The 25,811-nt window shown below is 38.4% G+C and overlaps 1 protein-coding gene across 3 annotated transcripts in view; it reads right to left on the bottom strand.

The window, feature by feature from the left end:
• The window catches only part of NKAIN3 (sodium/potassium transporting ATPase interacting 3), a 513,013-nt gene that overhangs the window by 241,243 nt on the left and 245,959 nt on the right, over nt 1-25,811 (bottom strand). The window lies entirely within an intron of this gene.

The following is a 25,811-nucleotide window of genomic DNA, read 5'->3' as shown; positions in this document are numbered from 1 at the left end:
CTTTAGATTGTCTTTGGTTATAATACTAGCCACTTTTTCAAAATGAAGCTTATTTATTGACTTTTGACTTATTTACATTAATGATGATAACTACTTTTTCAAAATGAGCTTACTTATTTTTCTACTTTAGTTCCCAATCTAACACTGGAGTTTCACAGTTCCTTTGAATGACATTTTATTGAGACAATATATTTACATGAAAATTCATCTTCAATTAGGTATGTGTGTGTGTTGCTCAGTCGTGTCTGACTCTTTGTGACCCCATGAACTGTAGCCCACCAGGCTTCTCTGTCCATGGAATTCTCCAGGCAAGAATACTGGAGTGGATTGTCATTCCCTTCTCCAGAGGAACTTCCCAACCCAGGGATCGAACCCTGGTCTCCTGCATTGCAGGCAGATTCTTTACTGTTTGAGCTTTTGCTGCTGCTGCTGCTGCTAAGTCGCTTCAGTCATGTCCGACTCTGTGCGACCCCATAGATGGCAGCCCACCAGGCTCCTCTGTCCACGGGATTCTCTAGGCAAGAATACTGGAGTGGATTGCCATTTCCTTCTCCATCTGAGCTACAGGAAAGTACTATTCAATTAGGTATAATCCTTTCTAAATACACAGATAAAAATTATAGGGTAATGACAATTTTAGACATGTCACAGTTTATTATATTGCATTAGATACAATTATATTTTTAAGCAATTCTAAAATATACTAAAGTATACACTTATACTCTTTATGATGAGACAGATGAATTTCACATAGTCCAGTGAATGTCAACAATGTCATTATCATGTACAAATAATATTTATTATGCTTTATATCTAGAAATTTTATAATCCCACCTGCTGTGTTTGGACATGGATCTTAATACATTTGAAGCATTCTTCTACATTAACTTTGATAAAATAGTAATTCTGAGAAAATGACCCACTGATCAACCATCCTGCCGGCACTAGAAACAGCAGGTTTGAAAAGAAAATGGTACCCTAGGTATCTTTTTTTTTTTAAGTTATGTGGCAGGTGTATGCCTGAATAACTTTAATTTCCTTGGACATAAAGAAATGTCCTCTACCCAGGAAGCTGAATTTACCTTGGTTTAGATTCACCTTCAATAAGATGTGGAGGAGAAAGAGAAACGAGCAAATACCTCAAGACAACCACACCAGAACCACATTCATATCATGGGTATTTCCTGATCATCAAGTGATTTGTCACCAACCCCTGCACTCGCAAAAGGGGGGAGGTCAGGAATGGCTAAAACTCAAAATAATCAGAGCAAGGTAAGAAGCGGCACCGTGTTTTCAACCCCCTGCTTCTCTGCTCCTGACTGTAAATAGTTCCCAAGAACCTTCCCCCCAAAATGCAGCATTTTACTTATTGGCCCATCAGTGATGTAAATATGTGAGGTTTTGTATCCAAACAGGATGGATGTGCTCAGAAAAGAACACAAAATCCTGAAGAGCAGCTGCAGGCAATTCATCGTGAAAAGCAACCCGATTTTAAAGCCATCACGAATCACAAATACCTTTAAAGTGAACTTTTCAAACAGAAAACCCCATTTTCTTTTCTGTCAGAAGACACATGAATAGCATTCTTTTTTATAGTACAGAAAATACACAATGAAAGGGAAGCCAAATTAACACCAGTCATTAGAAAATCTGCACTCTTTATGAAGACACCCTGTTTCTCTGCTTATTGATACTTATTCTCTGATAACTTAAAATGGATTTACAGTGATTTGAAATCAAAGCACAAATAAAAGGTCATAAATAAACAACAACAAATAAGGAGGTCGTATCAAGAACCAGGCGAGAGGCAGCCAAAACAACTATACAAATCATGAAAATTAGATTTGAGTATTGTGTTTGAAAAAGTCAACTAACAAAGACAAAAGTCCTCTAAAGGTAAACAAAATACCACTGCATTCTGTATTACTTATTTTATCTAATTTCCATGTTTGGCTATTAAGCCATTTAATTTAGAGGCAAATATATTCTCTTTGGGCTTCCTTGGTGGCTCAGATGGTAAAGAATCCACCTGCAATGCAGGAGACCTCAGGTTTGATCCCTGGCTTGGGAAGATACCCTGGAAAAGGGAAAACAGCTACCCACTTCAGTATTCTTGCCTTGAGAATTCCATGGACAGAAGAGCCTGGCAGGCTACAGTCCATGGGGTCACAGAGTCAGACACAACTGAGACTTTCACATGTTCTCTGACTTGTCATCATCTTTAGAGACAGCACTTTTTGCCTTAGAGCTTGATATTAATAATGATGACTGAGAGCCACAGAATCAAATTAAATGATATCACAGTTGCTTTGTTAACTCAAAAATGTATGAATTTATTTTAGAAACACATCTGTCAAAATGGTCTCATCAATACTGTGCTTAAGCCGCTGGTGCAGGCTGGGGAGCGTAGATCAGGTACATCTCTTCCCAACTCCTCTATCAGTGATGCTGCTTTGGGAATGTGGCTTTGCCCAGTATATTTACAACATGGACTTCCCTGACAGCTCAGTTGGTAAAGAATCCACCTGCAATGCAGGAGACCCTGGGTTCAATTCCTGGTTTGGGAAGATCCACTACCCACAACATGGACATCAGGAAGCACTAAGAAAGCAAGGTCTTCTTTATTTGTGATGAGAGCCTGTGGTGAAACAGTTACCTCTGCACCACTGAACATGGCACCTAGAAAACAGTGGTTCTGACTCAGGGTAACAGCGGAAGGAAGTCATCAAACGTGTGATGCAACATCAAGAGGAAGCATCTGGCCCAGATGACAGAAGAGGACGGACAGCTCTGCAGAGACGCCAAGGCAAAGAAGAGAATGCATGAGACCCTGGAAGAACCTGAGTTTTCAATCAAGATAGAGAATTCAAGAATCTAGAAAAGGAACAAACAACCCAGAGGAAAGCAAAACTAACCGGTCCCCAGTTTAAAAACAGAACAGGAAGCAGGGGCGTAAAGAACTTTTCTAGGGGACAGGTAAGTGCGTAAGACTCTGGAAGCTCCAAGAATGTGATGGAAGAGAATATGTGTCTATTCCTAACCAGTTGAAAAATAAAGGCAGACAGAATCTGAATAAGATGGATGGAAGGAAGGAATGGAAGGAGGCCAAATAAGTGATGCAAAGGAAGGATGGTTCAAAAGTACCAAGAAAATTAAAACTGGGCATGGCTTTGAATGCAAAGATGAAGAAATCATTGAAACACTCTCTTTGGATGGCAACACTGGAATTATAAGGAGAGAAATGTAACCCTACATCATATTTTGGGACGGCGTGGGAATTATCTCACACTCATTACAATAAAAATGTAACTTGGCTTGTAACTTTCAGAATCCAATTGTAGAAAGCTCAGAAGCCTTCATTATGATTATGGAAATGTAAGTGCAATTTGACCCTATAAAGTATAACAGAACTAAGAAGGGACTGAATATTCTATGTAAAATCTCTGTATACGGCAAGGGGAAGGGGTATGTTTTAAAATTCTTCCTGCAGGTCAGGCGTTTCCTTCTGTCAGGCTCCAAGGTGAAAATGTTTCCCGTAAACCCATGAATCATTAACTGCACCCCAAATTAACCACAAATACTCCCAATAGCACAAGAAAGTTCCCTATTTCCTTATTATGCCCAGACAATGTAGATAGAGACAAACAGGGGCACATGTAAAACAGAGTAATTTTTTTTTCTTCTTTTTTTTGGAGTATAGTTGCTTTATACTGCTGTGTCAATTTCTGCTGGAGAGCAAAATGAATCAGCCTTACTTATACATATATCCCCCCTTTTTTGGATTTCCTTTCCGTTTAGGTCACCTCAGAGCATTGAGTACAGTTCCCTGGGCACAGTAGGTTCCCACCAGTTATCTATTTTATACATAGCATCAATAGTGTATATATATCAATCCCAGTCTCCCAATTTCTCCCACAGCACCCCCACCACCACCCAGCTCTTTGTTTTGTTTTGTTTTTTTTACTATATAATGAATTTATTTATTTATTTTTTATTTTTTTATTTTTTTAATTTTTTTAAATTTTTTATTAGTTGGAGGCTAATTACTTCACAACATTTCAGTGGGTTTTGTCATACATTGATATGAATCAGCCATAGATTTACACTTATTCCCCATCCCGATCCCCCCTCCCATCTCCCTCTCCACCCGATTCCTCTGGGTCTTCCCAGTGCACCAGGCCCGAGCACTTGTCTCATGCATCCCACCTGGGCTGGTGATGTGTTTCACCATAGATAATATACATGCTGTTCTTTTGAAACATCCCACCCTCACCTTCTCCCACAGAGTTCAAAAGTCTGTTCTGTACTTCTGTGTCTCTTTTTCTGTTTTGCATATAGGGTTATCGTTACCATCTTTCTAAATTCCATATATATGTGTTAGTATGCTCTAATGATCTTTATCTTTCTGGCTTACTTCACTCTGTATAATGGGCTGCAGTTTCATCCATCTCATTAGAACTGGTTCAAATGAATTCTTTTTAACGTCTGAGTAATATTCCATGGTGTATATGTACCACAGCTTCCTTATCCATTCATCTGCTGATGGGCATCTAGGTTGCTTCCATGTCCTGGCTATTATAAACAGTGCTTCAATGAACACTGGGGTGCACGTGTTTCTTTCAGATCTGGTTTCCTCAGTGTGTATGCCCAGAAGTGGGATTGCTCACCCAGCTCTTTGTATCCATACATTTGTCCTCTACCTCTGTGTCTCTATTTCTGCTTTACAAACATGATCATCTACACTGTTTTTCTAGATCCCACATACATGTTTTAATATATGATATTTGCTTTTCTCTTTCTGACTTAGTTCACTCTAAAATACAGTAATTTTCTTATTGATCCATATATCCATATATTATGTTTAATACAGTGTTTTACCTAATAGTTCATAATTATTATAAATTATGGAAATTTATTTATATTTAATTACAGAGCTATAAAAACTCCAGGTGACCAGATATTTTCCTCGGCATTTACCTCAGTTGGATCTACATAATATGGTTCTATCTAAACAAAACCTAGGTAGGAATGCTCATTCTTAAGATGTGTATACCCTTTGAGGCTGAACTTCACAGTGAGAAAGGTGAGCTCCCTTTCACTTCCATTTCTCTTGGACTTTTCCCTGCTCAATAGAGTCAAACACAATAAAATAGATCAAACCAGCATTCCTCATGTTAGTCAAATTATAGGAAGGTATTTGATCAAATGATGGTTTCCTAAAAGACTGAAATTAAAGTTTATCGTATGACTGATACTCTCTTCTATATAACCTGTAGTCTAGGAATTCAGGAAGTTCATCTTTCATAAAAAGGGAGGATGCAAAAGCTCTAATTAACACTCCTACTAGCTAACTTGGGGCTTCCCAGGTGGTGTAGTGGTGAAGAGACCACCTGCCAATGCAGGAGATGCAAGAGAAGTGGGTTTGATACCCGTGTTGGGAAGATCCCTTGGAGAAGGAAATGGCAACCCACTCTAATATTCTTGCTGAGAAATTCCATGGACAGAGCATCCTGACAGGCTACAGTTCATGGAGCTGGAAAGAGTCAGACACGACTGAGCATGTATGCATTAGCTAAATCAATACATTCCAGACCATTTCAAATAACTTCTGGTATTAGAAGAGGCTCGTCTTTGTCTGGGAGGTTGGTGTAGCCCTCAGCTCTGCCACCATCATCGCTTCCTTTGTTCTAGAATCTCATAGCTACTCACTCTCAATGGACTTCTCATGCTCAAGACTGATGATTCAAAAATTCTATGTTCATAGACCTGGCCTAGACCAAATTACAGTCTTATGTTTTAAGCCATAATCTGAGAATACTTTTTCATGGCTCTAAAAAAATAAATAGAAGGATCAGTAGCATTTGTATTGTGAGCCTACTTATAGAGATGTGCCACAAAAGTCCTAATAACCTGCAGATTTACCACTATGTCAAAGCAGGTGCTATTTTGGAGAGGATTCTCTTGCCTATAGACAGGTAACCAAGGCTGAGGATGTGCACAGACTGTGGTGGACCTAGGAATTTCAGATATAGCCTGTTCATAATTTGGTTTACCCAATGAGGAAAGCAACTGCATTAAGGGCTTCATAGTTTCTGCATGATTTAGTATTATTTTTGATAGCAGTTAGATGGCAAGGGCTATTATACCAGTGAAACCAGAAACCAATAATTTAGTGAAATGAATAAAGTAAAATCAAGTTGCAGTGGCCTGAATGACTAATAATGCATTTGCAGCTAGGGGAGGTGGAATCATGAGAGCTCAGAGGAAGAGTATTTTCTTAATGTCAAGTGTGACTGTTGGAATTTGTTCGTTGAATTAGCTTTATTTGGGTGCTGTCTCCAGAACATCTGAAAAGGATTCTTGAATTCTGTCAATATATTTTGAATCCCTGTATCTCAAGGAAATTGAATGAGCACTTTCTACTCTTACAATTCAATCAGAAAGATACAAACTACTTGATCAAGTAAGCAATTTTGGGAAATCAGAAAACAACCATGTGTTGTGTTGCAAGTCTATTTTTTGAAGAAATAAGAAACCGTGGGTAACATACCAAGTTTCCTGTTTAAAAAGGAACAGATATTGCACTGCCCATGGACAGATTTATGGAGGCCAATGAGCTGAAAGATTCATGTGAAGGGCATTTATGAACCACAAATTCAGTCGGGAAAATTCTTTAGTGTATCTCATGCACTTACTCAGCATGTCAACTGGTGGAGTGACGACTATTTCACCAATTTTTCAGTGTGGCAGAGAAGCCACCTAATTGAAAAAAAGTGCTCTAAAGCCTGAAAGAATAGTAATGCTATGAATGGGACAGTATTTAATGCTTACATTTTTCCACATTTATTAATCTAATTTGATGCTAACAAAATAGTATAAACATTATTATCCTTATATGAAGAAACTTGGAATAGTCAGCTGATGAGCATCAGAGAGCAGTCTAGCATCTTTATGCCTTGATCCTACAACCTTTCTCCCATACTACTCTGATATCATGCAACAAAATATACACTGTTTAATGAGGTTAAATTCTGAAATGAGCTCTCTCACAAGAGATAGAAATAACACAGGGAGCACAGTGGGATGTTTCATGATGTGGTGCTCCTTTTGGGGCTTCCCTGGTGGCGTTAGTGGTAAAGAAACTGCCTGCCAATGTGGGAGACCTAAGAGATGTTAGTTTGATCCTGGGGTTGGGAAGATCCCCTAGAGGAGGGCCTGGCAACTCACTTCAGGTTTTTTTGCCTGGAAAATCCCATGAACAGATGAGCCTTGCTGGCTACAATTCATGGGGTCGCAAAGAGTTAGACACGATTGAGTGACTAATACACACACAACAATAACTTAGCCTTGTCTAACTCAATGGCACTATGAGCCATGCCATGTGGGGCCACCCATGATGGACAGGTCATGGTGGAGAGTTCTGACAAAACGTGGCCCACTGGAGAAGGGAATGGCAAACCACTTCAGTATTCTTGCCTTGAGAACCCCATGAGCAGTATGAAAAGGCAAAATGATAGGACACTGAAAGATGAACTTCCCAGGTTGGTAGGGGCCCAATATACTACTGGAGATCCATGGAGAAATAATTCCAGAAAGAATGAAGAGATGGAGCCAAAGCAAAAACAACACCCAGTTCTGGATGGGACTGGTGATAGAAGCAAGGTCTGATGCTGTAAAGAGCAATATTGCATAGGAAACTGAAATGTTAGGTCCACAAATCAAGGCAAATTTGAAGTGGTCAAAAGGAGATGGCAAGAGTAAACACCGACATTTTATGAATCAGTGAACTAAAATGGACTGGAATGGGTGAATTTAACTCAGATGATCATTATATCAACTACTGTCAGCAAGAATCCCTTAGAAGAAATGGAGTAGGCATCATAGTCAACAAAAGAGTTCAAAATGCAGTACTTGGATGTAATCTCAAAAATGAAAGAATGATCTCTGTTTGTTTCCAAGGCAAACCATTCAATATTACCATAATCCAAGTCTATGCCCCGACCAGTAATGCTAAAGAAACTGAAGTTGAACGGTTCTGTGAAGACCTACAAGACGTCTAGAACTAACACCCCAAAAAGATGTCCTTTTCATTACAGGGGACTGGAATGCAAAAGTAGGAAGTCAAGAGATACTTGGAGTAACAGGCAAATTTGACCTTGGAGTACAAAACGAAGCAGTTCAAAGGCTAACAGAGTTTTCCCAAGAGAACGCATTGGTCATAGAAAACACCCTCTTCCAACAATACAAGAGAAGGCTCTATGCATGGCCATCACCAGATGGTCAATACTGAAATCAGATTGATTATATTCTTTGCAGCCAAAGATGGAGAAGCTCTATACAGTCAGCAAAAACAAGGCCAGAAGCTGACTGTGTCTCAGATCATGAACTCCTTATTGCCAAATTCAGACTTAAATTGAAGAAAGTAGGGGAAAGCCAGTAGACCATTCAGGTATGACCTAAATCAAATTGCTTACATTTATACAGTGGAAGTGACAAATAGATTCAAGGGATTAGATCTGATAGAGTGCCTGATGAAGTATGGGAGGAGGTTCGTTACATTGTACAGGAGACAGGAATCAAGACCATCCCCAAGAAAAAAAAAACGCAAAAAAGCAAAATGGCTGTCTGAGGAGGCCTTACAAGTAGCTGTGAAAAGAAGAGAAGCAAAAAGCAAAGGAGAAAAGGAAAGATATACCCATTTAAATGCAGAGTTCCAAAGAATAGCAAGGAGTGATAAGAAAGCCTTCCTCAGCAATCAATACAAAGAAATAGAGGGAAAAAATACTATGGGAAAGACTAGCAATCTCTTCAAGAAAATTAGAGATACTAATGAAATATTTCATGCAAAGATGTGCTCAATAAAGGACAGAAATGGTATGGACCTAATAGAAGCAGAAGATATTAAGAAGAGGTGGCAAGAATATACAGAAAAACTATACAAAAAAGATGTTCATGACCCAGATAATCATGATGGTGTGATCACTCACCTAGAGCCAGACATCCTGGAATGCAAAGTCAAGTGGGCCTTAGGAAGCATCACTACCAACAAAGCTAGTGGAGATGATGGAATTCCAGCTGAGCTATTTCAAATCTTAAAAGATGATGCTAAAATCCTAATGTGATGCAAATCCTAAAAGTGCTGCACTCAATATGCCAGCAAATTTGGAAAACTTAGCAGTGGCCACAGGATTAGAAAAGGTCAGTTTTCATTTCAATCCCAAAGAAAGGCAATGCCGAAGAATGTTCAAACTACCACACAGTTGCACTCATCTTACAGGCTAGTAAAGTAATGTGCAAAGTTCTCCAAGCCAGGCTTCAACAGTATGCGAACCGTGAACTTCCAGATGTTCAAGCTGGATTTAGAAAAGGCAGAGGAACCAGAGATCAAATTGCCTGCATCCGTTAGATCATGGAAAAAGCAAGATAGTTCCAGAAAAACATCTACCTCCGCTGTATTGACTATGCCCAAGATTTTGACTGTGTGGATCACAATAAACTGTGGAAAATTCTGAAAGAGATGGGAATACCAGACCATCTGACTTGCCTCTTGAGAAATCTGTCTGCAGGTCAGGAAGCAACAGTTAGAACTGGACATGAAACAACAGATTACTTCCAAATAGGGAAAGGAGTGAGTCAAGGCTGTATATTGTCACCCTGCTTATTTAACTTATATGCAGAGTACATCATGAGAAAAGCTGGGTTGGACAAAGAACAAGCTGGAATCAAGACTGCTGGGAGAAATATTGATAACATCAGATATGCAGATGACACCACCCTTATGGCAGAAAGTGAAGAACTAAAGAGCCTCTTGATGAAAGTGAAAGAGGAGAGTGAAAAAGTTGGCTTAAAGCTCAACATTCAGAAAATGAATATCATGGCATCTGGTCCCATCACTTCATGGCAAGTACATGGGGAAACAGTGGAAACAGTGACAGACTTTATCTTCTTGGGCTCCTAAATCACTGCAGATAGTGACTGCAGCCATGAAATTAAAAGACACCTGCTCCTTGAAAGAAAAGTTATGACCAATCTAGACAGCATATTAAACAGCAGAGGCATTACTTTGCCAACAAAGGTCCGTCTAGTCAAAGCTATGGTTTTTGCAGTGGTCATGTATGGATGTGAGGGCTGCACTATAAAGAAAGCTGAGCACTGAAGAATTGATGCTTTTGAAGTGTGGTGTTGCAGAAGACTCTTTTTTGGTTTTTTTCTTATTTTATTTTTTCATTTATTTTTATTAGTTGGAGGCTAATTACTTTACAATATTATAGTGGGTTTTGTCATACATTGACATGAATCAGCCATGGATTTACAAGTATTCCCCATTCCGATCCCCCCTCCCACCTCCCTCTCCACCCAGTTCCTCTGGGTCTTCCCAGTGCACCAGGCCCGAGCACTTGTCTCATGCATCCAGCCTGGGCTGGTGATCTGTTTCACCCTAGATAATACACATGTTTTGATGCTGTTCTCTCGAAACTTCCCACCCTCGCCTTCTCCCACAGAGTCCAAAAGTCTGTTCTGTACATCTGTGCCTCTTTTTCTGTTTTGCATATAGTGTTATCGTTACCATCTTTCTAAACTCCATATATATGTGTTAGTATACTGTATTGGTCTTTATCTTTCTGGCTTACTTCAGTCTGTATAATGGGCTGCAGTTTCATCCATCTCATTAGAACTGATTCAAATGAATTCTTTTAAATGGCTGAGTAATATTCCATGGTGTATATGTACCAGAGCTTCCTTATCCATTCGTCCGCTGATGGGCATCTAGGTTGCTTCCATGTCCTGGCTATTATAAACAGTGCTGCGATGAACATTGGGGTGCATGTGTCTCTTTCAGATCTGGTTTCCTCGGTGTGTATGCCCAGAAGTGGTATTGCTGGGTCATATGGCACTTCTATTTCCAGTTTTTTAAGGAATCTCCACACTGTTCTCCATAGCGGCTGTACTAGTTTGCATTCCCACCAACAGTGTAAGAGGGTTCCCTTTTCTCCACACCCTCTCCAGCATTTATTGCTTGTAGACTTTTGGATAGCAGTCATCCTGACTGGCGTGTAATGGTACCTCATTGTGGTTTTGATTTGCATTTCTCTGATACTGAGTGATGTTGAGCATCTTTTCATGTGTTTGTTAGCCATCTGTATGTCTTCTTTGGAGAAATGTCTGTTTAGTTCTTTGGCCCATTTTTTTGATTGGGTCGTTTATTTTTCTGGAGTTGAGCTGCAGGAGTTGCTTCTATATTTTTGAGATTAATCCTTTGTTGCTTCATTTGCTATTATTTTCTCCCAATCTGAGGGCTGTCTTTTCACCTTGCTTATAGTTTCCTTTGTTGTGCAAAAACTTTTAAGTTTCATTAGGTCCCATTTGTTTAGTTTTGCTTTTATTTCCAATATTCTGGGAGGTGGGTCATAGAGGATCCTGCTGTGATTTATGTCGGAGAGTGTTTTGCCTATGTTCTCCTCTAGGAGTTTTATAGTTTCTGGTCTTACATTTAGATCTTTAATCCATTTTGAGTTTATTTCTGTGTATGGTGTTAGAAAGTGTTCTAGTTTCATTCTTTTACAAGTGGTTGACCAGTTTTCCCAGCACCACTTGTTAAAGAGGTTGTCTTTTTTCCATTGTATATTCTTGCCTCCTTTGTCAAAGATAAGGTGTCCATAGGTTCATGGATTTATCTCTGGGCTTTCTATTCTGTTCCATTGATCTATATTTCTGTTTTTGTGCCAGTACCATACTGTCTTGATGACTGTGGCTTTGTAGTAGAGTCTGAAGTCAGACAGGTTGATTCCTCCAGTTCCATTCTTCTTTCTCTAGATTACTTTGGCTATTCGAGGTTATTTTGTATTTCCATACAAATTGTGAAATTATTTGTTCTAGTTCTGTGAAAAATACCGTTGGTAGCTTGATAGGGATTGCATTGAATCTATAGATTGCTTTGGGTAGTATAGCCATTTTGACAATATTGATTCTTCCAATCCATGAACACGGTATATTTCTCCATCTGTTTGTGTCCTCTTTGATTTCTCTCATCAGTGTTTTATAGTTTTCTATGTATAGGTCTTTTGTTTCTTTAGGTAGATATACTCCTAAGTATTTTATTCTTTTTGTTGCAATGGTGAATGGTATTGTTTCCTTAATTTCTCTTTCTGTTTTCTCATTGTTAGTGTATAGGAATGCAAGGGATTTCTCTGTGTTAATTTTATATCCTGCAACTTTACTATATTCGTTGATTAGCTCTAGTAATTTTCTGGTACAGTCTTTAGGGTTTTCTATGTAGAGGATCATGTCATCTGTGAACAGTGAGTGTTTCACTTCTTCTTTTCCTATCTGGATTCCTTTTACTTCTTTTTCTGCTCTGATTGCTGTGGCCAAAACTTCCAAAACTATGTTGAATAGTGGTGGTGAGAGTGGGCACCCTTGTCTTGTTCCTGATTTTAGGGGAAATGCTTTCAATTTTTCACCATTGAGGGTAATGCTTGCTGTGGGTTTGTCATATATATAGCTTTTATTATGTTGAGGTATGTTCCTTCTATTCCTGCTTTCTGGAGAGTTTTAATCATAAATGAGTGTTGAATTTTGTCAAAGGCTTTTTCTGCATCTATTGAGATAATCATATGGTTTTCATCTTTTAATTTGTTAATGTGGTGTATTACATTGATTGATTTGCGGATATTAAAGAATCCTTGCATTCCTGGGATAAAGCCCACTTGGTCATGACGTATGATTTTTTTTAATATGTTGTTGGATTCTGTTTGCTAGAATTTTGTTAAGGATTTTTGCATCTATGTTCATCAGTGATATTGGCCTGTCGTTTTCTTTTTTTGTGGCATCTTTGGTTTTGGAATTAGGGTGATGGTGGCCTCATAGAATGAGTTTGGAAGCTTACCTTCATCTGCAATTTTCTGGAAGAGTTTGAGTAAGATAGGTGTTAGCTCTTCTCTAAATTTTTGGTAGAATTCAGCTGTGAAGCCATCTGGTCCTGGGCTTTTGTTTCCTGGAAGATTTCTGATTACAGTTTTGATTTCCTTGTTTGTGATGGGTCTGTTAACATCTTCTATTTCTTCCTGGTTCAGTTTTGGAAAGTTATACTTTTCTAAGAATTTGTCCATTTCTTCCAAATTGTCCATTTTATTGGCATAGAGCTGCTGGTAGTAGTCTCTTATGATCCTTTGTATTTCAGGGTTGTCTGTTGTGATCTCTCCATTTTCATTTCTAATTCTGTTAATTTGGTTCTTCTCCCTTTGTTTCTTAATGAGTCTTGCTAATGGTTTGTCAATTTTGTTTATTTTTTCAAAAAAACAGCTTTTATGGATGAAACTGGAGCCCATTATACAGAGTGAAGTAAGCCAGAAAGATAAAGATCATTACAGCATACTAACACATATATATGGAATTTAGAAAGATGGTAATGATAACCCTATATGCAAAACAGAAAAAGAGACACAGAAGTACAGAACAGACTTTTGAACTCTGTGGGAGAAGGTAAGGGTGGGATGTTTCGAAAGAACAGCACATATATTATCTATGGTGAAACAGATCACCAGCCCAGGTGGGATGCATGAGACAAGTGCTCGGGCCTGGTGCACCGGGAAGACCCAGAGGAATCGGGTGGAGAGGGAGGTGGGAGGGGGGATCGGGATGGGGAATACGTGTAACTCTATGGCTGATTCATATCAATGTATGACAAAACCCACTGAAAAATAAATAAATAAATAAAGGAGAAATTGAAAAAAAATAAAAATAAAAAATAAAACAAACAAACAAACAAAAAAAACAGCTTTTAGCTTTGTTTATTTTTGCTATGGTCTCTTTAGTTTCTTTTTCATTTATTTCTGCCCTAATTTTTAAGATTTCTTTCCTTCTACTAACCCTGGGGTTCTTCATTTCTTCCTTCTCTAGTTACTTTAGGTGTAGAGTTAGGTTATTTATTTGACTTTTTTCTTGTTTCTTGAGGTAAGCCTGTATTGCTATGAACCTTCCCCTTAGCACTGCTTTTACAGTGTTCCATAGGTTTTGGGTTGTTGTGTTTTCATTTTCACTCATTTCTATGCATAGTTTGATTTCTTTTTTGATTTCTTCTATGATTTGTTGGTTATTCAGAAGCGTGTTATTTAGCCTCCATGTGTTTGAATTTTTAATAATTTTTTCCCTGTAATTGAGATCTAATCTTACTGCACTGTGGTCAGAAAAGATGACTGGAATGATTTCAATTTTTTTGAATTTACCAAGGCTAGATTTATGGCCAAGGATGTGATCTATTCTGGAGAATGTTCCGTGTGCACTTGAGAAAAAGGTGAAGTTGATTGTTTTGGGGTAAAATGTCCTATAGATATCAATTAGGTCTAGCTGGTCTATTGTGTCATTTAAAGTTTGTGTTTCCTTGTTAATTCTCTCCCTTGGACAGCAAGGAGATCCAACCAGTCAATCCTAAAGGAAATCAGTCCTGAATATTCATTGGAAGGACTGATGTTGAAACTAAAACTCCAATCCCTTGTGCACCTGATACAAAGAACTGACTCATTTGAAAAGACCCTGATTTGGGGAAAGGTTGAAGGAAGGAGGGAAGGGGATGACAGAATATGAGATGTTTGTACGGCATCACTGACTCAGTGTATGTGAGTTTTAGTAAACTCCGGGAGTTGGTGATGGACAGGGAGGCACGGCATGCTGCAGTCCATGGGATCGCAAAGAGTTGGACACAACTGAGCGACTGAACTGACTGAGCATTAGGGATTATTTTAACAACTTCTCATATCAACCCAGTTAGCTTACTAAATATGCAAAGTTTCAAACTGTAGGGTTTAATTTTGCAAAATGAGGCTCTTAAAATTGAGTAAACTTTAAAAATATCTCTTTTGGCAGCACACAGTTTGAAAAAAAGATTCTTACATTTTACCAACAGGTGCTCATCCAGAGAGGCATTGTCATACTTCTTTGCTAGGCCTGCAGACACTGATAGAGACATAAAACGAACCATGCCACGAAAAAACCAGGTGATGAGCACTCTGCTTCCTCTTTTCTTACCGAGTCAGTGATGCTCTGGGTAAGAATTTCACAAAAATTAGGCAGGAGGAATAATCCGTCAGTATTCATTTGAAGATGTCCCTTGATCTCTAAAGATGACGATTACATCATTTGATTAAGCTTCTAAGCATCCTTCCCCTGCCAGAAATTATCCTGCAGTCTAACTCCTCCAACTTTGCCAGGTTGAAGCTGACCTTAAAAAACAGTTCCAGTTCATGAATAGCTCAAGCCAGGAAGAAGGCAACTATTTTAGCAAAAGCCCAAAGTACCAATTTGTTACAGAACAGCGATTGAAGATTAAATTTCAAGCCTCCAGTGGAGCCATAATGGATCCAAGAACACTAAAGTTGAACCCCTAGGCTGGGTGACCTATACAAGCCCACGAACAGCTGGCGGGAACTGCCTGCTGTGGCATTTAAGACTCCCACGGAGGTTTGGCTGAAACGGCAACCCAGCATGAGAAGTCAGAGAGAAGGTTATGAGTGGAAAGTTTCCCTAAGGGCCTTTTCTCATTTTTATTTGTTGTGGCGACCACCTGTAAAATCCCTTTTTTTAAAAGAATTCCTTTAAGGTATTCATTTCATTGGGGAAGGAAATTAAATGTTTCTTCTTTAGAAAACAATATGGGAAAAAACTTGAATATGTCAAAGTATTTATGCTATACAGAAACCATTCTCACCTGAAAATTAGAGTATACAACAGACCTTTAAGTGATAATCAGTTGATGGTGTTAAAGTAGGTGCCCATTTTCCTTTTGATAGTTGTCTTTGTTTTTCTCTTGCCATTCTTAGTTTACTATGTAGCAGCTGCTGACTGTCCCACTGCTCTTCATATCCCGGGAAAGATGCAGCTACCCACTGACCGTGAACCGTGTCCTTAACTACGGAACTAGTGAAAACCCTAGACAACGATTGAGGTATTTCTGGTGTACGCTTGCATTTTGTTTTCTTCTTCACAGTTATCACTAGACAATAGCTATGGTTTAATTGATGAAATTGTCTTCGTCAGCTATGTTCAAATAACCCACAGGAAGGCAGAAAAAGAAAAATGAAAAATAACGTGAACAGAAAACACAAAATAAAATTTTAGATTTTAAGCCTTTATAAATCAAGAGTCATTAAATGTAAACAGTCTACATACGCAAATTAAAAGAGACAAATGAGAAAAGTGGATTAAGAACCATGACTATATTTATGGCATCTATGAGCAACTCACATTAAACGCATGACATAAGCATATGGCTCACTATTTTCAATGCAGCCTGAGGATCTTTGTCTTTTATTGTCCAATTATATTTATTGTGATTAATGATATATTTGGATTTATTTATATTATTTGGTTTTGTTTATATTATCCTTGCTTTATATTTCTTTTTCTTACCATTTCTAGGATTTTACTTCTACTTTCATCTCTTCTTTTGAAATTTCAGTTTTTTTCCCATTTCATTTTATCCCCTTATTAGTTTCTTTTTTTTATTTTTATTTTTATTTATTTATTTTTTTTATTAGTTGGAGGCCAATCATGTCACAACATTTCAGTGGGTTTTGTCATACATTGATATGAATCAGCCATGGATTTACACGTACTCCCCATCCCGATCCCCGCTCCCACCTCCCTCTCCACCCGATTCCTCTATTAGTTTCAAGTATATTAGTTTCAAGGCTTTATTTCTTTTATACAAATAATCAACCTAGACTTTTTAGCATATACACAAATTATCATTGTCTGAAGTTAATAATCATCTTTTCCTTTTTCTCAAACAATACAATCTTAGAACACTATAATTTTCCAAATCAGTATTTTTGCTTTATATCTTGACAGTATTATTTTTATTATTTTATTTAATCAATATTTAAGTCTGATTTACCCATATATATACCTGCTTCTTGTGCCTCATTTCTCAGACATTCTCTATGGGAACACTTCTCTTTCCTGAAGAATATACTTTTATTTACTTATATTTTTTGAAAAGTTTTTTTTTTTTTTTTGATGTGGACCATTTTACATGTCTTTATTGAATTTGTTACAACATTGCTTCTGTTTTATGTTCTGGATTTTTGGCCGTGAGGCATATGGGATCTCAGTTTACTGACCAGGGATCAAACTCACACCCCCTGCATTGGAAAGTGAAGTCTTAACCACTGCACTGCCAGAAAAGTCCCTGAAGAATATATTTTTAAATTTGTTAAATTGAGAGTCTGTTGGTGGCAAACTCTTTCCATTTTTCTTCACTTGAAAGTACCTTTATTTCATTCCAACACTTAAAAACATTTCCAATTTATTTTGCTTTCTGCGTAGTGAAAATATGTTGGATCCCAAAGGTGCTAGTTAGAAGTGAACTATTGTTTAATCATGTTTCCTCTGAAGGCAATGTCTCCTCCATATCTCTCCAATAGATTTTAAAATCTCTCTACATTCTTGAAGCTTTGAGGATTGACTCTGATGCATTTTTGTGTCTTTTCATCTATCTTTCTTGGTAAATTTTGGTCTTCCATAACGTGATGATTGATGTGATGCTTTGCATCAGTTCCAGAAAATTCTCAGCTAAAATTCTCTCTAAATAGTTACACTTGTTGTATTCTGCCTCTCTTCTTTTTTTTTCCCTTCCAGAACTCTATTCAGGAACATAGAACTTCTCACTCCATCTTCCTGCCTCTTAATCTTCTATATTTTCTAACTCTTGTTTTTCTGAATTGCATTCTGTACAATATCTTCACAAATTATTTTCCCATTCATTATTTTTCTCCACTCTTTTAAATCTGGTAAACCCACTCACTGAGTTTTTTAAAAAATTAATGCTATATATGCATGTATGCAAAGTCTCTTCAGTCACGTCTGACTTTTTGCGACCCCGTAGACTGTAGCCCACCAGGCTCCTCTGTCCATGGAATTCTTCAGGCAAGCATCCTGGAGTGGGTAGCCATTCCCTTCTCCAGAGGATCTTCCCAACTCAGGGATCAAACCCAGGTCTCCCACATTGTGGGCAGATTCCTCACTGTCTGAGCCACCAGGGAAGCCCCAATATTATGTATATTTTTCTATTCATTCTATTTGAGTTTTTCAAATACGCTTAGTGAGTTTGCTCTTTCCTTAGCTCAAACCTCTCTTTTATTTCTTGGAGCATTTTAATTTATGCTTCTTTCCTGTTCTGTCCCCGACAGGAGTTTGTGAGTCTGATTCAGTTATTGGATTAATCCTTGATTTATAGGTATGGCCCCTTGGTTCTTTGTATATTCTGAATTGTTTACTGTGAATCTAGTTCCTTGGAACTTTATCTTTGGGAAATTTCGTGATTTATTTTGAAGACACATTAACCCCTCTCACACCCCAAAGGATTTTCTTTTCTTTGGATTTTTATTTATATTTGTATCTCTCAAGTGGTGTGAATTTAGTTTACAAATCCATGTGAGGACTAACCTATTTTAAATGAATATTGAGGAGCTGTTTTAATTTTTTTTCCACCTATGACTAAGATTGTTGTTGTTTGGTCCCTGTGTCCTGTCTGACTCTTTCGTAACCCCATGGACCGTAGCCTATGAGGTTCCTCTGTCCCTGGAATTTCTCAGGCAGGAATCCTGGAATGGGTTGCCATTTCCTACTCCAGGGAGTCTTCCCCACCCAGGTCACCTGTATTGGCAGATGGGTTCTTTACCACTGAGCCACCTGTAAAGCCTGAGACGAAGGCTGGAGGCAGACAATTTTGCTTGTCTGTTGGGAATAGATTTTGCTCTACCTCTCACCTTCACTTTGAGGTTATATCTGAGTGGGCTTCCAGTTTTATGAGAAGGGTCTTCTGTTTGACTCCCAGATTGGAGAGTCATTTGGAATTTGTCCCTTTTTCTCCATTCTCTGAGTTTTGAAAATGAAGTTCAAGTTTAGAAGAACTTAGTTTCTCGTTAACTCACTGATGCAACTAAAACATCTTTTAAATCTGACACTCACAGTTGTTTTTTTTTTTTTTCAGCATAAATTTTTTATTGTGCTTGCATGTTCAAATAAAAAATATTTTCAATGCATTGGGTTAGATAAAATACATTACTAAAATTGGTTGCATGTGGTCTTTTTTTAACAGCAATGATGTTCAGGGAAATTATTCTACCATTCTGCCAGAAATCCATCTTCCAAAGATATTTCTGATCTCAAATAATATATTGCCTCTATTATGTGTTCCTCTTATGGAATTTAAAGAAGTCTTATTTCAAGGAAAGAAAATTCCACTGATATGCTTTATTAGGGAACTAATGACATAGGTCCTCTCTATTCTGAGGCAAAGTAGGAACTTGAACTCATTTCATTTCCATCAAGCAGTATAACCATTTAATGTTAAACATTGGAACAAATAAAAGAAGAAATCTTTGAAAATAGTGATTGAACTTTGATTTTTCATTACTGAATTACGCATTTTTAGAAACTCAGGAATCAGCCTATGTTAAGTCGAAAACCTAACACACGCTGTTTGTCATCATGCAAATGTTAGAGGGCAAAACAGTCTGAGGCATAAGATATAATATTTAATAATCCAGGGCTTGGGTCAGCTTATATTTGCATCAGACAGCACACATACAAAGAGTATAGCAGTGTTTTGCATACTGTAGCTCTACAATAAATATCTGTCAAACAAGATTCTCTTTTCTCTTTGACAAAGAGAAATTGCTGTGAAAACATTTGGTGGGACATCTTGGTTTAAATCATGATAGACTGAGTAAATAAAATGGGCATTTACATGAGTTGGAGGAAATAAGGCAAGTGGTTTGACAAGTGAAGTGAGAGAGGTAACTCCTGAGCTGGGAAACAAGGACATGAATAATGGAACAATTTTCATGGTATATTTCTGCATTAATGTGATAAAAATGGTAATACAAGCCTGATTATTCTCCCCTCAGTTATTGACTGCTACATAACTTGTACATGGATAGGAGACTTGGAGTATTTATTTCTTTGTCTCCAGCACAACCAGCACCATCTGTTTTTCCTCTTATAGCCATCTCTCCATGGCAACATGTATCGATTTACCAGCAAGATTGCAACTGTATGGCCAACTTTATGTAACTCTGTACCGCCAACCATGAATCCAGCAATTTTCTTTTTCTACCTTGGTTTTCACAGTTACCCTCCAGTGACTGTGTTGCTGCATTTTAGGGCACTCTACACAGAGGGGAGAGTAGTGTTTTTTAGTGAAAGGTGCCTTTTATCCCAGTAGCTATCTCAGGGCCAAAAGGTCTCCAGCAGTTGTTTTGTGAAAGTTAAGACCCGGCTGGCAACTAAAAGTGCACGTACTTGTCAACAGCATTAACTGAGGTCTCAATGTATCAAACCAGACAAAAGAGATGCCAGAAAGCTGGCATCAAGTTAAAAAATGGCACGTCCCTTTTTCACTGGGCTCACGTTGTGCCATTCCCGACCGGCACGACGGTTTAATGAGACCTGGATGCTTCTATGGTCATTGAATAGTGCCATCCATCACAACAGAAACGTGAATTAACTGCTCATCAAGACTGGACTTTCTTTCATCTTCATGGTTGAACTAAGAAGAGCTTGCAGGTGTTGCACTGTGACAGAGAGCCAATGCAAGGAAACCACTGAACTCCATCAAGGGATTATCTGATGCATGTTGTGAGCAGCTTGGCAAAATTATAAACTGGTATTTTTCCAGTGGAAATCTGGAGTTAGAATATTCTTTTTATTCTCATAAGTACTAAATCAATTAGAATAAATCTCCAAAGAAGCAAGAAAGGGAAGACATATTAATACTTAGAAAGTAAAACAGAAAATATTAGAACTGATTGTGATGTAAAGGTAGCCCAAACTATGTTCAGCAAGGTCTTTACTCTGTACTTCCTCAACAACTGTATCTGTGGCTCTATAATATTTAGCATGTGTTGAATTCAGCAGTTGTATGTTAGGTAAATGAATTATGCCCTGGGTTAAAGCACAGGGAACTCAGTGGAAAGACCCACATCCTCAATTACTTAGGTATTTTGCAGGTAGTAAGACTGATTGAAAACATTTGCAAAGAAATGTGATCAAAAGATCGCTTTTCCATCCAAATTGAGTAAAGGTATTCCAAGTCTTTCACAAGAGAGATGTTACTCAAGCCAATGGGTCAGGATCAAATAAAATGGACATGACAAGCAATATCTTGGATCTCAAGGTTTGGCTAACAATATTTCAGGAATAAACATATTTTGCGCATTTTCCACCTGACTTCTGCATCCAAAAGTCTTCTTGCTGAAACTCATGGAAAAGTGATGGTTTGGTTTTTACCATGAAGTACCTCTTTTGTCTCTGCAACTCAAATTACACATTTATTTCCAAAGAGTTCAAAACACCTGTTCAAATATAATAGCTTTCTGTCCTCTCTGATCTTTGTAGGTTGAGCTAAAAGTTAATGTCAGAAACAAGCCCTATTCCAGCACCAAACACTCAGACAATGTAATACTAGTTTGTCTTGGTTTTTAAGATCCTTCTCTTACTTTCTCTTCTATAATAATTACTAAGGCACAGATAGGCATCATTCCCACAGCTGTTTTGATTTTCCTCTTTGTCATAGTTCAATTGCACTGATATTTCAAACCAACTAGTCCATGGCTTAAATAACAACAAAAGAAAACCCCTATGACCATGTAACACTGTGTCATGTGTGTTATATACCACACACACACACACATATATAACAGTGTTATATAATACTATGTTATATATTTAGTCAAGGACTAAATATGGGGCCACCACCCAAAGCCAACAGTCAAGTTGAAGAGATGGACAAAACATCAGCCATACACATACTGAAGAGCAGTGAGGGAGAGAAATAAGAGCATGACAGAGGCAACAGCAGAAACCTCTAGATCACTAGTAGTTCTGAAGTGCTTCTGGGCAACAGAGTCAGGAGTTATAAATGAAATAAGGAATTTACATAGTTTTCCTTGGCCAGCCAAAGACACATTTGACCTGTTCTTCTTGTGCATACTCATTCTCCTCCTCATTTTCCATACAAAGGAGATCCTAGTCTAAGAATCTTTAAAAATCCCTTACAATGTATAGCACATCTAATTTTAGAGGAACACAATAAACACACCAGTCTTTTTATTTGTATAAAGTGCAATGCTCATTTTTGCCTCAGAGAAGTTTAATAAATAGGATGTTTACCTTGAGAACCTTCTCTTTGAAAATTATTTCTACTCTCCATCTCCTGACAAGCATTGTTTAAAGTAACTGTCTCAATGCTTGTAAGGTCTCAAATTATAAAGTTCAATTCAGCCAACACCCATGATGTTCCAGGAACCAATCTAGGCAATGCCAGAGATGAAAATACAAAAGGAAAGAAATCAGTATTTTCTTAAAAGGGCTTGAGAACCTAGTAGGAGTCATAGAGTCAAGTTCCTAAATGATGGAGCAGAATGAGATGAATGACATAAAAGAAGTGAAAACCAAGTGCTGTCCTAGCTCAGGGAGGAGATGAAATTACAGCTTTTTGAGTGTTGTCCACATTTTTCAAAGGAAAAGGGAAAACTGGTATGAAAATCAAAGAGTAAACGCCTTGTAAAGGCCATGGATTGACAGCAAATAGTGAAGCAAAAGAGAAATATTTATCAACAAAACTGACTTGATTGGAGATATGAGCAGAAGGGCAATGCATGTACACATACAAACTATAATCCTAAGAGTTTTCTAATAACTAGTTGGTCTGCCACACTAGTCCTTGCCTCACTAGTAACAGCATTTCCTCCTGGTTTAATTTGTGTATTCTTTCTTTCACTAAACACATACTGAGTGATCTGCTAGACTCTCGAGGTACAAGGACACTCTTTTCATGAATCTTGCATTTTTAGAAACATGAGGCTGCCACAAGATAAGCATGCAGATGTGAGTATATGTATATATTTGTACATGTAAATATAACCTCTCAAGTATTTGAATAAAATCAATTCAAAGACACTTATCTAGAAGTACAGATCATTTAAGGGAGAAAAGAGTCAGAGACAGAAAGGGAGAGAAACCTGTAAGGGGCAGGGGGTGGGGAGCCTGGGAGAGAGATGAGAAGAGGGCCCATCTGGATAAAGGAAAGGAATCAACAAGTCAACGTAAGAAAAAGAGAATTTGTTTGTCGTCAATCAAACGATTTCAACATGGACTCGTGTTGTCAGATTTCTGAGCAGAATTTTTCCTTCTCAGGTGAAAACACAAAATGTTGAAATGTCCATATCAGCGGATAGCTGATTTTACCTAGTAATATCCTTTACAAACCTAAAGGCTGTAAGCAGAAAGATGAAGGGACACACCTGTTACTGAAGCTAGATTTCACACAAGATGAAAACAAAGACAGGATTTTAAATTAGAAGAAAATAACTTGGGTAGTAGAGAGTCCAGAAGAAAAGGGTATAGTGGGGAACAGACTACCCAATTGGATTTCAAGAGGTGGATGTCACTTGATAAAGGAATTTCCTAACAACACTTTTTACTGAGTGTTTGATGAGGACAAGAGCTCTTCCTGAAGGGCCCTATGAGTTTCATCAGATTTTTGGAAACATGGAGCTTTTGGCTTCCCTAGTGGCTCAGATGGTAAAGATTCTACCTGCTACGCCAGAGACCCGTGTTCGATCCCTGGGTCAGGAAGATCCCCTGGAGAAGCAAATGGCCACTCACTCCAGTATTTTTGCCTGGAGACTTCCATGGACAGAGGAGCCTGACAGGTTACAATCCACGGAGTCACAGAGAGTCAGACACAACTAGGCAACTAACAGCTTCATTATGGAGTTTGCATGAAAAATGAAAGTATTAACCAAATCTGTAAAAATGTATTCATTCTCACAGTCAATGATATGTTTTCAAAAGGTAGAGTGGACTTTTGCAATTAAATATGTGGAGAGAAGCATGAATGATTGCAAAATATTACTATTGAGGTTTCTCGTTTTCCTGTGATTTATTGAAAATCATATTATAAAAAAGAGGTACTTTCAAGAGGAAGTTAAATAATCTATACTCAACACTTTGAATAGCTTACAGTTCTCTTTCCCAAATTTATTTTTGTTTATCTTTTGTGTATATTAAAAATTATAAACACACAAAATGCATCGTTACATCTGACTTTTTCACTTAATGTGATATAAAATTTCGTGTTATTAGAGTTGTTGTAAGTATAATTTACTGAGGTACATTCTATTTCACCAGGGTGACAAGCCATAATTTGTGTGTGTGTGCTCAGCTGCTAACTTATATCTGACTCTTTGTGACCCTATGGACTGTAGCACGCCAGGCCCCTCTGTCCATGGGACTTCCCAAGCAAGAATACTGGAGTGGGTTGCAATTTTCTTCTCCAGGGTCTCTTCCCAGATCAGGGATTGAACCTATGTCTCCTGCATTGGCAGGTGGATTCTTTACCACTGATCCACCAGGGAAGCCCTATGCCACAATTTACCTAACATTTTTATTTCAATCGGACTTTTTCCAGTAACACACATTGAGCATTTACAAGTGCCAGGTGGGCTCTGGGTGGCACGTGGATGCAGGGACAAATGGGATTCAGAGCTGGCCCTGGAGTGGTGTGAGGACCCACCCAGAGGGGCAGCAAGGTGTTCTGATGGCAGTGACCCTGGCTGGGGAAGGGCTGAACCGAGTCCTGAGAGGGAGGTTACAGGCTGGAAACCGAATCTACTTCTTTAACATTACTCTCCTTCCTAACCAATGTTCCTAAGCCCTGTATTCATATTCAGCAAACTGTGAACTATGTTTCAAACAGTAAAATACTTGAACATATTTTCAATTCATTTACAAAAGCTCAACTTTAACAATAGCAGGTTTACTTTGCAGACTCAGGAGGAATAAGGGGATTATAAAAAAAAAAAACATTCAACATCTTTTGGTCACTGCAGAAAACTGAATTTCTGTTCACTTATGTCCAGGAAAGAGCAAAAGAGTGGGCAGGTGGTATGGACAGGCGGTGCAAGATGAACAACCCAAGGGATCACAAACCAACAGAGGTTGTGTTTTTACCTTCAGCTCTAAGTAAAAGGTTTAGAAGCTGAGACTTCATACATTCAAAGTGTGGAATGTGGACCTGTGGGCTGGTGAGTGCTGGTTAGTGCACAGAACGCCATGCCCCACGGCGAACTACAGAGTCTGAGCCCATATTTGAACATGATTCTCAGGTGACTTGTATGCTCATTCAAATCTGAGAAGCAGTGGCTCAGAGATCACCTCCATTGTGACAACATGCCACGCAGAGTGCCAATCCTTGTGGTTATGGAAACAGTAAACCCGGGACCCTCCTTACAGCCTAGAGCCCAGTGAGAGCTGACCCTTTATACAGTGTTTGCTTGCGGGTGATCAGAGAAGCAGTTTTATCACATGTTTAGACCATCATTGATCTGGTGGCTAGGGGCCAATTAAGTAATGGCCTTGAAATTCTACAAGCATTTTAAAGCCAATTCAAACAATAGAAATGTAATCACTAAAGTCATGGGATACAGCCTTCTGTTTCTCATCAGCATCAGACTAGTGACCTCTTGAGTTTTTCCTTTTGATGAGAAATGAATAAACAGGAAAAAGCCCCTGATTATCAACTGAAGCTGCCATAAGCCAGAGCCTTATTTTGACTAATTACTGATGATATTCCTCCTGACACAATGTTCTTTTAGTTACCTTTGCCTCTGACAAACCCATACAGGAGAAAATTGAACCTCTGAGGGCTGGAGGCAAGGAGATATGGTCTTGTGTTAATAACCCATCAGGAGCTACCAGAGGGAGATGAACCTCGGGGAGACCTCTCCAAGGACAGGGATAAAGTCACC

The sequence above is a fragment of the Cervus elaphus genome, chromosome 21, assembly GCF_910594005.1.
Source record: "Cervus elaphus chromosome 21, mCerEla1.1, whole genome shotgun sequence".
Classification (NCBI taxonomy): domain Eukaryota; kingdom Metazoa; phylum Chordata; class Mammalia; order Artiodactyla; family Cervidae; genus Cervus; species Cervus elaphus.
The sequence above is the reverse complement of the archived record's forward strand: the minus strand, read 5'-3'. Positions and strand labels throughout refer to the sequence as shown.